The following is a 12,827-nucleotide window of genomic DNA, read 5'->3' as shown; positions in this document are numbered from 1 at the left end:
TTTAATTATGACTGGAATTTTGGATGTAGAAAACTTTTGAGTTTCATTATTTATAAAAACGGCTGGCGTAAAGTGATCAATCATGTGAATATGAAAAACGATAGGATAATATTAATTTACTGTTTAATAGTCTATTGTTTTTTTTTAAGTTTCTAACATCAAAAGTAAGTAAATTTCGATCAAAATAATGTTGGTATCTTTTTTTGGTTGGTAAGAAAGTTGTGAAAATCACTTTCTAATTAGCATCCGAAATGATATTTCCGCTTTACGTATTACTTTACTTATTGCTTATAAGATATGTAAGATTCGTTGGTTCAAAGTGCCTATTTTTGAAAAGGCTGTAGTCAAATGGGTTTAAACGAATCGCTAATCACGAGTGTATGCAACATTTGAACAGACATATCTTATAACTATTTTTTGTCTTCAGGAAAACAAAAAGTTCAAAATACTCACAAATGCAAAACCTATATTTTTTATATTGGTTAAGATTTTTGTTAAAAACAAAATTTTTTCACAAATATAAATTTCTTTTAATTGAAAACCAAATTGTTTTCAAAAATGAGCACTTTGAAGCTGTAAAACTTACAAATCATATAAGCAAAACATAAGTCAAGTAACTTGTGAAGCGGTAACGATTCATTTCATTTTGGATGCTAATTAGGGGGTGATTTTTACGATTTGTTTACCAAAAAAAGTGTCCAACTTTATTTTGAGCGTTACATAGTTAACATTGATGCTAGAAACTTAAAAATGACAAAAATATATTAAAAAATTTGTGATGACTTTTTCTCGAAAATTGATTTATTGTTAGTTACTTCACGTTGAAATATTCGATTTGGAATTTGACGAATAAGAAGCTACATTTCATGACCTACTGGGTTTAAAGACTTCGTATATACACCATATTTTTCACTTTTTTTATTAGCTATATTTTTACTAAGAATATTTTTTTCGATAACATACTTACCTTTTGAGGGTATTTGCGAAAAACCGTCTCAAAACGTGTTTTTTTTTTGAAAAATGAACATATATTCACTCATAAATAATTCGAAAAGTATTGACTTAGTGAAAATACTCTATAGAACTTAAAGGTTGCTTAGAATTAGTCAGGTTTTCCAATTACGGACTTATCTTGAACGTATGTTTTTCACCCGTGAAGGGGTAAAACATACCTAGGGCAGAAGCGCACATCGGCACAATAGGTATCACTTTTTTTGTTTGACATATTAGCTATGTGTATCCTAAATTTCATCTCAATCCGAGCAATTCTTTAAAATGTACAGCAAAAACCGTGAGTAAATGGACTATAAATTAGCTTAAGTTTTTATGATACCTATATTTTATGATATATTATGATGATTTACACTTAATGTTTTAGGCGGGGGCCCGCATTCCAACTGGAACCAGGGCCCGCTTATCTATCAGTACGCTACTGTACATAGTAATACTGAAATATTTCAAAAATAAAAGAGTGACAATGTATATAAAAAAAACAAATACATAAAAACATACTGCCAAATAAAAAGAAAATACATTATTAAATAGTTCCGCATCAAACACTGATATTTATTTTGCATTTATCACAAAGCAGTTTTGTAGATTTTAAAATAGCCGTTAAAAATAACAATTTCAACGTTAGTGCTAGCTACCAGCCATTTGTGTACCCTACCGCATAACAATAATCAATTAACCGTTTGTGCCAAAAAAACAAACCAATCCGAATAATGCAATATCTATTGAAAAGCATTCAAATATTGTGAGTCGTAACAAGCGACAACAGAAACAAAATGTTCCCGATTAATCAATAGGAAATTATTAACAATTCAATGTAATTTGTCGGTTGTTTTCAATATTGCGGTTCAGAGAGGGTGGCGTTGTAATTTTTTGGAGATGACGAGAAAGATCCATAATATGGTTCTCCCAATGTTAGACGAACAGTTGAAAAACCAACTGTTTAAAAAAAAATTGTCTATATAGTCTATGTTGTGAGACCGCTCTCGTATGAAAAGTTTTTTGATTCGGTTTCTTTGCGGTTTACCTTGCGGTAAAATTGATGTTGATGTTTAAACAATCAATTTCAAAATTCTTAAGAGTGATCGGGGCTTATTTCAATTTGGACCATTGTTTTTTAATTGTTAATTATGCAAGTCCACTCGACTTTTAAGCCGCCGCGCCGCATGTCGGTTAGTAATTGAATAAATAAATAAATTATTTTAAAAAAACCTATAATAATAATGTATTATAAAATTTTAATAAATAATGTTTGTTGGGAATTTTTCACATAATTACATTATGTATGCCAACCATACAGTCAAAATAGCCGACTACTTGAAATACTTAGAAAGAATAATGAACAAAATAGATATAGAGGAGAAGACAGACTCTCTTTTAACATAAAAAAAAACCAAATTTCTAAAAATTAGCAAGAACAACAACACAAACGAAATATTAACGGTAGGCGGTTTGAGAAAGCAGATTGAGAAAGTATAAAAATATACTTATATCTTAGATAGTTCGGAACGACATTAGGGAAAATAAAAAAAGATGAAAAAAATTTTTTAAGAAACGCTTTTCTTTAGCTACGAGTGACTAAAATTAAAAATATGTATAAAACATATGATGAACTAACATGAAAAATAATCGGAATCGGCAAAAATTTTTAAACTTTATTATTTATTTATGAAGCATAACGTAAACAATTAACGTAAAAAGTAAAATTATGTATAGTTTAAAAGCGTTTCTTAAAAAATTTTTTTTTTCATAATTTTTAATTTTTTACTTTTTAGTCTTACACTTTTCAAACATTAAAATATAGCGTCATGTTTATTAAAATATGTTTAAAACATGATGAACTAACATGAAAAATAATCGGAATCGGCAAAAAATTTTAAACTTTATTGTTTATTTATGAAGAATAACGTAAACAATTAACGTAAAAAGTAAAATTATGTATAGTTCATATAATTAGCTACAATCTGTAAAAGTTTCAAATTTCTTCATTGTAAAAACAAGAGAATTTAAGCATTTTCCATTAAAATCGTTTTTTATTTAAACAATTATTAAAAAACATAAATTTTTTTTTATTGACTATTCGTGTATTGTTCCCGCGAATGCATATTCTGCCAATTTTCAGTCATTTGCATTGAAGAAATGGCAGTCAAATTAACGTCTAAAGATTTGACCCAAACGATTGAGCTAAAGAAAAGCATTTAATAATTAATACGCCAAAACGAATTCTAATGTTAATTTTAGCACAAAACGTCTCTACCGGTGGTTTTTCTAAGACTACGATAAAAACACGAATTTTTTTAATTCGAGTTTTGGTTGAAGTATTGAAAGACCCGAATAAGCGCCGATTTTTATATAAACAAATACACTAAGCGTCAAAATTAACTCCTCCTCCTCCTTCTCAGTCGTTTTCTCATTGCTGAGTGTCGTGATTCCCTATAATACGAGCAACTATCTCTTTCCATCGGCTTCTGTCCTGAGCTTCCCTCATGGATTCAGAGAATGTTTTTCCACTGGATTTCTGTACTTGATCCGTCCATCGAGTAGGTGAGCGACCTCTACTTCTGCGCCCTTCAACGTTTCCCGAAATCATAAGTCTCTCAAGATTATCATCAAATAGAGGAAAGTCGAGTCTGAATATTAAGCTCTTGGAGGATTGAGTGATTTGTTCTGTGTTCCGCCCATGAGATCCGAAGCATTCTTCTCCAGCACCACGTTTCAAAGGCGTCAATCCTTTTTCTGTCGTCCGATTTCATTGTCCATGTTTCGGATCCGTAATTAAATATGGGAAAAATTAAGGCACGCACTAATCTTATTTTGGTGTTCTTCGACAAGAAGCGATCTTTCCAGATTTTCGATAATCGACTCATAGCGTTTTTGGCCATGTCTATTCTCCTACGTATTTCTGTTTCACAAGATCCTGTATTACTGATGTAGGATCCTAGATAATTGAACTCGTTAACCACTTCAAACTGGTCTAAGGAGCCTGTTGTCTGAAGTGAATTTGAATAATCTACTATTATAATTTTTGTTTTTTGTTTATTGATCTTGAGACCACATCTATTGCTTTCGGCTGCCACTAGCTGCAGCACACTGGAGATTTCTTCTTCGGATGCAGTTATTAATGTTTTATCATCTGCATATCTGAGATTTGAGATCTTTTTTCTTGCGATAGAAATACCGCTATTCCATTTGTCGAGTGCTTTTCTCATTATATATTCCCCATAGAAATTAAAAAGACTTGGAGATAGAATACATCCTTGTCGGACTCCTCTACCTATTTTAAAAGGATCGGACTTCTGGTTTTCAATTCTTATTCTGGTTTCACTGTTCTCATATAGGCTTTTCACCAGAGCTGAGAGATGATCAGGAACCCCCATCTCATGTAGAACTTTCCACAAGACTGTCCAGTCTACACAGTCAAATGCCTTCTGATAATCCAGAAAGCAGATGATCATCGGAATTTTGAATTCTCGTGCTTTCTCAATGAGTTGTCGCATATTAAGAATTTGCTCCCTTGTGCCTTTACCCCTCATGAAGCCTGCCTCTTCTTGTGGTATTTGTCTATCCAGGTATGTCTGCATGCGACACTTGATGATTCTCAACAGAATTTACTTGGGTGTGAAATTAGTGAAATGATTCGGTAGTTACTACATTTTGTGGTTACGCCTTTCTTATGAATGGGAGTAAATAGTGCGGTACACCAATCACTGGGCCATTTGCCGATCCTCCATACATGATTGCACAGTCTCCACATTAATTGGAGACCATGTTCACCCATGTTCTGTAAAAGTTCTGCCGTGATGTCATCGCAACCAGGTGATTTATTTCTTTTAAGGTGTTTTATGGCTTCATCGACTTCAGACCTTAGAATATCTGGTTCTAGGGTTGTTGTTGAGACTTGCAGTGCTGTTATATGATTAATGGTAGAGGTTTCAGCTTTATAGAGTTCTGTGCAGTATTTCTTCCAAGTCTCCAGAACCGCATCCATATCGCTTACTATATTACCTGTCTCATCCTCTATAGCGTATTTCTGGGTTTGAATTCCCGAGCCAGTAACTTTATTTTCTGAAAGAGATCTCTTGTTTCATTTCGATGTAAGTGGATTTCTACTTCCTGGCAAATGTTAGACACATATTTGTCTTTATCTTTCCGGCAATTTCTTTGGATTTCTCTTGATAAGCTTCGATAGTCATTTAAATCAAAACTGCCAACTTTAAGTTGCCTTCTTTGTTATATAATTTTCCATGTTTGGTCACTGATCCGTGGTTTACGACTGTTTTTTTTATGGGTTGGCGACTTTGCTTAGCTGTATCTAATATATCTCTTTTAAAAACTCCCCAGAAAGTCTCGATATCATCTCTGGGGTAGTACTTGTCTCAGTTAACACTGGGTTTATTCTTTCTTTGAAAGTTAAAAGTTCAGTCTCTGTATTAGCAAAATTAACGCACCTCCTTAAAAATGGGACATTTTTGAAGTCTCGTATTTTCTAAACCTGTTGCGTGATTTTAGTGATTTTTCTAGTATGTTATAGCTTTATTCTTCGAGAATATCGCTCTTATAATATTGTTGCTAAACAAGTAAGTGTCATTGTATACCGGGTGTAACAATGATAGTGTGTTTTTTCCTCAAAGTTCGGAACACCCTGTGGAATATTTTAGCGTATATAAAATATTGAAATTAAAACTAAACACTGTTTCTTAACATTTTTCTTTTTGATTCATTCGCTGACGTTACGTAATAAAAAAGTTAGGTACTTTAACAACTAGTAACGTTCTTCATCAATACAGGGTGTTTCTAAATAAGTGCGACAAACTTTAAGGGCTAATTCTGCATGAAAAATAATGACCGTTTGATTTATAAACATATGTTTGCAAATGCTTCCTTTCCGAGATACGGGATGTTGAATTTTTTCTTACAAATTGACGATTTTTTTACTGCTCTAAAACAGGTTGAGATATGCAAATATGAAATTTGGTAAGTTTTAAGAGGTGATTATTGCGCACTTTTTGGCATACAATTAAGAATTTTATATTCACCACTGGCGTACATACGGGGATTATGACCGGGTAATATGACCCGTATGCACGCCAATAACTACCCCTTAAAACCTACCAAATTTCATTTGCATATCTCAACCGGTTTTAGAGCAGTAAATAAATGGTGAGTTTGTAAGAAAAAATTCAACATCCCGTATCTCGGAAAGAAGCATTTGCGAACATATGTTTATAAGTCAATCGGTCATTATTTTTCATACAGAATTACCCCTTAAAGTTTGTCGTACTTATTAAGAAACACCCTGTATTGATGAAGAACGTTGCTAGTTGTTAAAGTACCTAACTTTTTTGTTATGCAACATAGGCGAATGAATCAAAAAGCAAAATGTTAAGAAAGCCTAAGGCTATAGTTGAGTTTTAATTTCAATATTTTATATACGCGAGAATATTCCTACTGACGTTTTGGTGTAAATTTGTCTTCTGCAGAACCTCCTTGACAACAGGTAGACCTAGAAATAGTACTATCGGGGGATGACAGGGGACGGATTTAAATCAAAACGAAACCGTAGATTTTCTAATTTTACTAATAAAAGATTTATCATACATATTTGTAGTAAATGAAAATGGTGTGTATCAGCTTATTTTGAAAAAAAAATTCAATTTGAATAATGTAGTTACATATTAAAACATAGTTTTTAATTCCAAACAATTTAAAAAAAAAGGAATTTATTTTTACTTCTTTAAGTGCCTTGTCTTCCCAGAACATCGTCGATCAGTCGCATGACTTTTCTCAACGAACTGTCAACACTGATGGAATCGCTATGAAACGAATTTAATGGCGTCAGGATGAGATAGAAGATAATCAGGTAAAGGAGGGAAGATAATCGTCATCTTTCGTAAACAAGCTAATCAGGTACGTTGTAGTTGTAGCAAATTTTACCTGACAAATTATCTGTCTCTCTCATGTCTCTCTAGAACCTCTCTCTTGTATGTTGGCGCCAATCTCGCTTCACTGTTGGAATGGGACGGGGCCATTCCATCAGTGTTGACAGTTCATTGCTTTTATTTTGTTCACAGCTGACCTAAATAGTGTCGTAGTACTCCTTGAATAATCACATGTAGCATTTCATATTATGGATTTTTCATTACGTAGGTAAAGTAATCTAGTTCTCTTCTTTTTGTGATATTCAGTACTTCACTTTCTTTCGTTAGCTGCTGCACAACCACTTGATTTGTTACTCTGTTCTTCCACGATATCTTCAACATTCTACCGTAAGCCACATTTCAAAAGCCAAAAGCAAAAGAATTTTAGATATTGTGAAATATAAAGGTACTTTACTCTTGGGCGACATTCACATTTGTTTACATACCTCTTATAGGTAGATTTTGTGGAAGAACATACACGGAACCAGATTTTAGCTGAGAAAAAGCGATACAAACTCACAAACTTTAGTAAGTAAACTTCAATTATTTAAAAGTTATTAAAATTAATGAAAATCAAGGCTCTTATCTTAATCAATCTCAATTTAATAATAAAAAAGTTAACAGTATTCGTAGGATGTAAATTTGGTACCTAAAAGAAAAACAGACTTGAAATTAATTGAGAGATTTCTTTACTAGACTAACTAGACTATGACAGAGAAGTAACTTAATATTACGCGATAGAACTTGCTATATTGTGTACAATAAGGTTTGCTATAGTTTTAACCTTTAAAGTTCTGAGTATCTCCTTACATGAATTTGATAAATGTTACATCTTGCTTAATTTGAGTATATTCCGGTGCAATGTGCAGAGTCTAATGGAAAAGAAGAAATACTTTATCAAGTTTATTTTATAACTCATGATATCTTGTCTGCGTATTATTATACTCTGCATAAAATCTATTTTACATACTTTTATACCCGTATACCTTTTATAGAAATTAAATTTGTATCTATACAATAGGAAATACAGGAAACAAGTTGTATAATCCTTAGGCCCACCATTTAAAACAATTTACCTCCCTCATGAGACTTTTTTATTCAGTTATTTATGTCTAGTTGGCAACTTTTCTACTTCGGAAAATTTTCGAGAGGGGGCGTTTCGTAAATATACAGTCGAACCGCCTATTGGAATAGCCTTCGTGCCAAGCAAAAATATTCTTATAACCGGGATATTCTAATAACCGATCATTGGTGGCTAGCCGTAATAAGTGTACCGAATATACGTAAGTACATACTATGTTAATATGTATATGTATATGGTTTTAGGTCTTTTTATGTCAATAATACAATAGCGTAACTTATTTATTAAAAAACCAAATTACATTATATTATATGGATGCATACCGTAATTAATATGAAATGTATGCAATATATAAATTATGTAAATATGTTCGTATTAAAATACATAATATACTTAATAAGCAAATTACTTATTTAGTCTTGAAAAATAATCGGTAATTGCAGCTTGTTTTTTTGTTACATAAAATACTAGTCAGTTACATAAAATACTAGTACACTGAATTATAAAAATTTTAAAAATTTACAATGGTTTGGCCATCCCGAAAACGTTTTATAACTTTACAAGCGACTAGGATGGGCGAACTGTTTCTTAAAAAATTTATAACAGGCAAGTGGGTGGCAATATGTATAGTTTGTAGACAAAGGAAATTATTTTACGACTTAATTTGTCGGTGAACGATTGAATTGGTACTCATAACAAGTCAATAAAATATTTATTACCTATCTGACAAATCCATATAATATAAATAAAACAGCACTACAGACCTTCGAACCCTTGGTGAAAAACCATAACACAAGGCATAATTAAAATTTTTAGGAACTTCGAAATTGTAGGTAAAAATTTATTCGTTGACCTGAAAAATATTCTAATAAGCGGTATTGTTTTATGAATACGTATTTCAATAAACGGATAAATTTATTAAGGAGTAAATGGAAACGTTTGGGGACCTCGAATTTATATTCCATAAACCGGAATATTCCTATAACCGGTACTCTAATAAGCGGGTTCGACTGTAGAGGTTTCTAAACTTTGGTGTGTCAGACAACTGGAATACCCTTAAACATATTTTTTATACACATATTTTTATAAACATATTTTTATATAAAATATACATATTACCAGTAAATTGTAAATATTTTTATCAAACAATCCTGCATTCTATAGTGCGCCCCCCATAGAGGGGAGGTGTATGCATCATAAAGACTCCTAAAATTTATACCCTCACAGCTGATTCTTGCAGGATTGTCTTAGAATAGCAACCTCACAAGGGTAAGCCTGTATATTAATAACAACGTTAGTTTATAGGGTAGTTAGTATTTTCGGTCTGTTTTTGAAAATGAGTTATTAGATTTCTTTGATATGAGAATAATCAATCAAATTACAAACATTTTTATTTCATTATTTATCAAACAGCAAATACCTTAAACCAGTAATTATATGGTAAATATTTCCTTTGTGCTTTATGAACTCCTTCACAACATTTTTGGAATGTGTACTCTACCCTTTATCGATATTTACTTATAAACATCAAATATTTAAACGTTTGTTGTATATGGGGGCATGTCCAAAAAGTATACTCAAAAGAAAAATAATTTTCGTTAATTTGTTTATGGCAGTTTTGCAAAGTTTCGTTTGAAGTTGAAAATTCCGAAGTGTACACAGGCCCCGACCGAAAATATTTCCACGCGAATAAAATTTTCACTTTTCATTTTCTCTTCGCTATTTGGCTGTTCTCGTTCGCTATTTACATCAAAAGTTACTATGGTTCAATTACATCGAAACTTTACACTGAAAAAAGCGATCTCCATGTTTTTGGTACAAAATATTCTATTTATTGATAGGTTTATGCCATAATTACAAGTCAAGCTACTAAATGTGGCATATAAAATATTTGCACTACATATAAAAGACAAGATAACATAGGAGAATATCAATGAGGTTTCAGAAGAGGACGCAGCACAGTGGATCAAATTTTCCTGCTGCGTGAAATACAAGCGGAAAGCTACGAATACGAGAAATCTACAGTGGCTCTGTTCATCGACTTTAAACAAGCTTTTGACAGAGTAAAAGAAAAAGAATTATACCAAGACACTATGTAAAATTGAAATTAGTGAAAAATTAATAAATATGATAAAAGTGACACTCGGAGAAACAGAATACCTGACAATATTCACAAAAGGAAAAGGATTTAATTTTACTTTAACCGGGACCTGAAGATGCTGTGCAAAGTATAGATAGCGAAACCGGTTTTCAGTTGTAAAATAAATTGTTTGTGAGAACGTCTCTCTTTTCTTTACTACAATAATATGGACTCACACATGCAACCCATTCATTATACAAAAGGAAAAATATATAAATTCGAAGAAGTAGACAGATTCCAACAATAAGGAGGGATATTTAAGTACTAAGAGACCAAATATGAAAGAAGAAATCCTAGCCAGAATTGTGGCTGGTAATCATTGTATCTTTGCTCTAAACTATTTATTAATAAATATAAACAAATCTAGAACAACTATGGTAACAATATAGGTAAAAATAAGGAAGACAGTGATAAGACCCTTTGTCACAAAAATGAAAATTACAATTGAATTAGGTAATGTTTGACGTTTCAATCTCCACTCCGAAAATCATTCTCAAAAAAAAATTCTAAAAATTCTGGTAACATTGTATAAAATTAGGTTACGTATTAGTCGAAGCAGTAAAGCACCGAACCTCCGAAAAAATAACGAAAAGACGGATCTTAATAATTCTTTTTGAATTCGATTCGTGAATGCGCCAGGAAACTTTGTGACCCGGAGCCATAACATAATATTGAAAAACTGCATACAAAAAATGCATTCTTAAAGTGCATCTCAAACAGACAATAAAAAAAATTCAGAACTCGTGAATTATCGGCGGAAATGCGTTCAATTTTGTTACTCTGAGTTTTTTGGGGTCGCTGAAAACGAATATGACCTCGTAAGTGATCTCCGGAGTACCTGGTACCAAGGGTACGTACTGTTTACCTCGTCTTGTGGAGTTTTCAGCAAAAAATGTATTAAAAAACCAGTCAAAAATCATTACTTGGGGGGGGGGGGGGGGGGTTTTGGGGTCGCTAACGAGAATATGACATCGGAAGTGAACTCAGAGATACCTGGTGCCCAGGGTACCTACTGTTCACTTCGTCTTCGGGAGTTTTCGGCAAATTCATTAAAAATCCAGTCGAAAATCATTACTTGGGGGTTTTTGGGGTCGCTGACGACGAATATGACATCGGAAGTGATCTCCGGAGTCCGGAGTACCTGGTGCCTAGAGTACCTACCACCCGAGTAATGAATTTTGACTAATTTTTTAATGAATTTGCCGAAAACTCCAGAAAACGAGGTAAACAGTAGGTACCCTGGGTACCAGGTATTCCGTAGATCACTTCCGATGTCATATTCATCGTCAGCTATCCAAAAACCCCCGTGTAATGATTTTTGACTAATTTTTTAATGAATTTGCCGAAAACTCCAGAAAACGGGGTACCCTGGGTACTAGATATTTCGGAGATCACTTCCGACGTCATATTCGTCGTTAGGGGCCCCAAAAACCCCCCAAGTAATAATTTTTGACTAATTTTTTAATAAATTTTTTGCCGAAAACTCCACAAGACTTGCCGAAAACACTATGATCACTTATGACGTCATATTCGTTTTCAGCGACCCCAAAAACCCCAGAGTAACAAAATTGTACTCATTTCCGTCGAATTGACGAGTTCTGAATTTTTTTTATTGTCTGTTTGAGATGCACTTTAAGAATGCCTTTTTTGTATGCAGTTTTTCAATATTATATCATGGCTCCAGTTCACAAAGTTTCCTGGCGCATTCATGAATCGAATGCAAAAGAATTATTAAGATCCGTCTTGTCGTTTTTTTTTTCGGAGGTAAGGCCGATTTTAGTGCTTTATTGCTTCGCCTATATGTCTTTTCAAAAATTATTATTGATGTTATTACCCTAGGTTTATCAAATTCAGACGGTTTTTGTGTTAATTTGTTTGTGAAATCAGTATCATAGATGTGGTTGTATAAATTAAGAATTTTAAAATTTTTGTATATGAAGCGTGTTCATGTATTGCGTGTCAGATTGTTAATGGATTGTTCTTCGACATCCTTTACTCCGCTCAGAGCTGCTTTATCCATAAGGCAATATAGGCAGTTGCCTAGGGCGGCAAATTATGATAGGGCGGCAAAAATACTGTACAAAAAATATTTGTATATAAAAATTAAAATCGAATAACATTTAAGTACAGAAATCGTACATCCATCAATGGAATATAAGTGGGCATTCATTTCTAGGAAACAAATTGCATTTTCTTAACACTATTCATTCAAAAAGGACAGAAGTCGTAAATGTAGGGATTATTATGCCGTCGGCTGCACCGCAAAGGCGGAGGGCGCATTGTTCTATAATTTTTTTTAAACTGAATCCTTTTGGGTTTTTCGTGGTTGAAAATTTGCCATTTTCATTGAAAAATGTCGCCTTTTCGGACCGTTTTTTGCGAATACCGTAAAAATTATGCATCTAACGAAAAAAATTATATAAAACATTTTTGTAGCTTATGAAAAATCAAAGAGATTCGTTCCTTCATAAGTCTTCTAGTGATAACATAAAAAGAGATATAGAGTTAGGTGAAAAGAAATTTTTTTTGTGCATTCTCAAATGGGTGTGTTCAATTTAGTAACAGAGAAATGGTCGATTTTAAGGGTATACTGCTATCAATATTTTTTGTAAGTACTGCCTGAAAAGACCTTTAAAACGACCGCACTGATAAATTTCGATTACATTCAAAGTAAGCG

The sequence above is a fragment of the Diabrotica virgifera genome, chromosome 7 (genome assembly GCF_917563875.1).
Source record: "Diabrotica virgifera virgifera chromosome 7, PGI_DIABVI_V3a".
NCBI lineage: Eukaryota > Metazoa > Arthropoda > Insecta > Coleoptera > Chrysomelidae > Diabrotica > Diabrotica virgifera.
The sequence above is the reverse complement of the archived record's forward strand: the minus strand, read 5'-3'. Positions refer to the sequence as shown.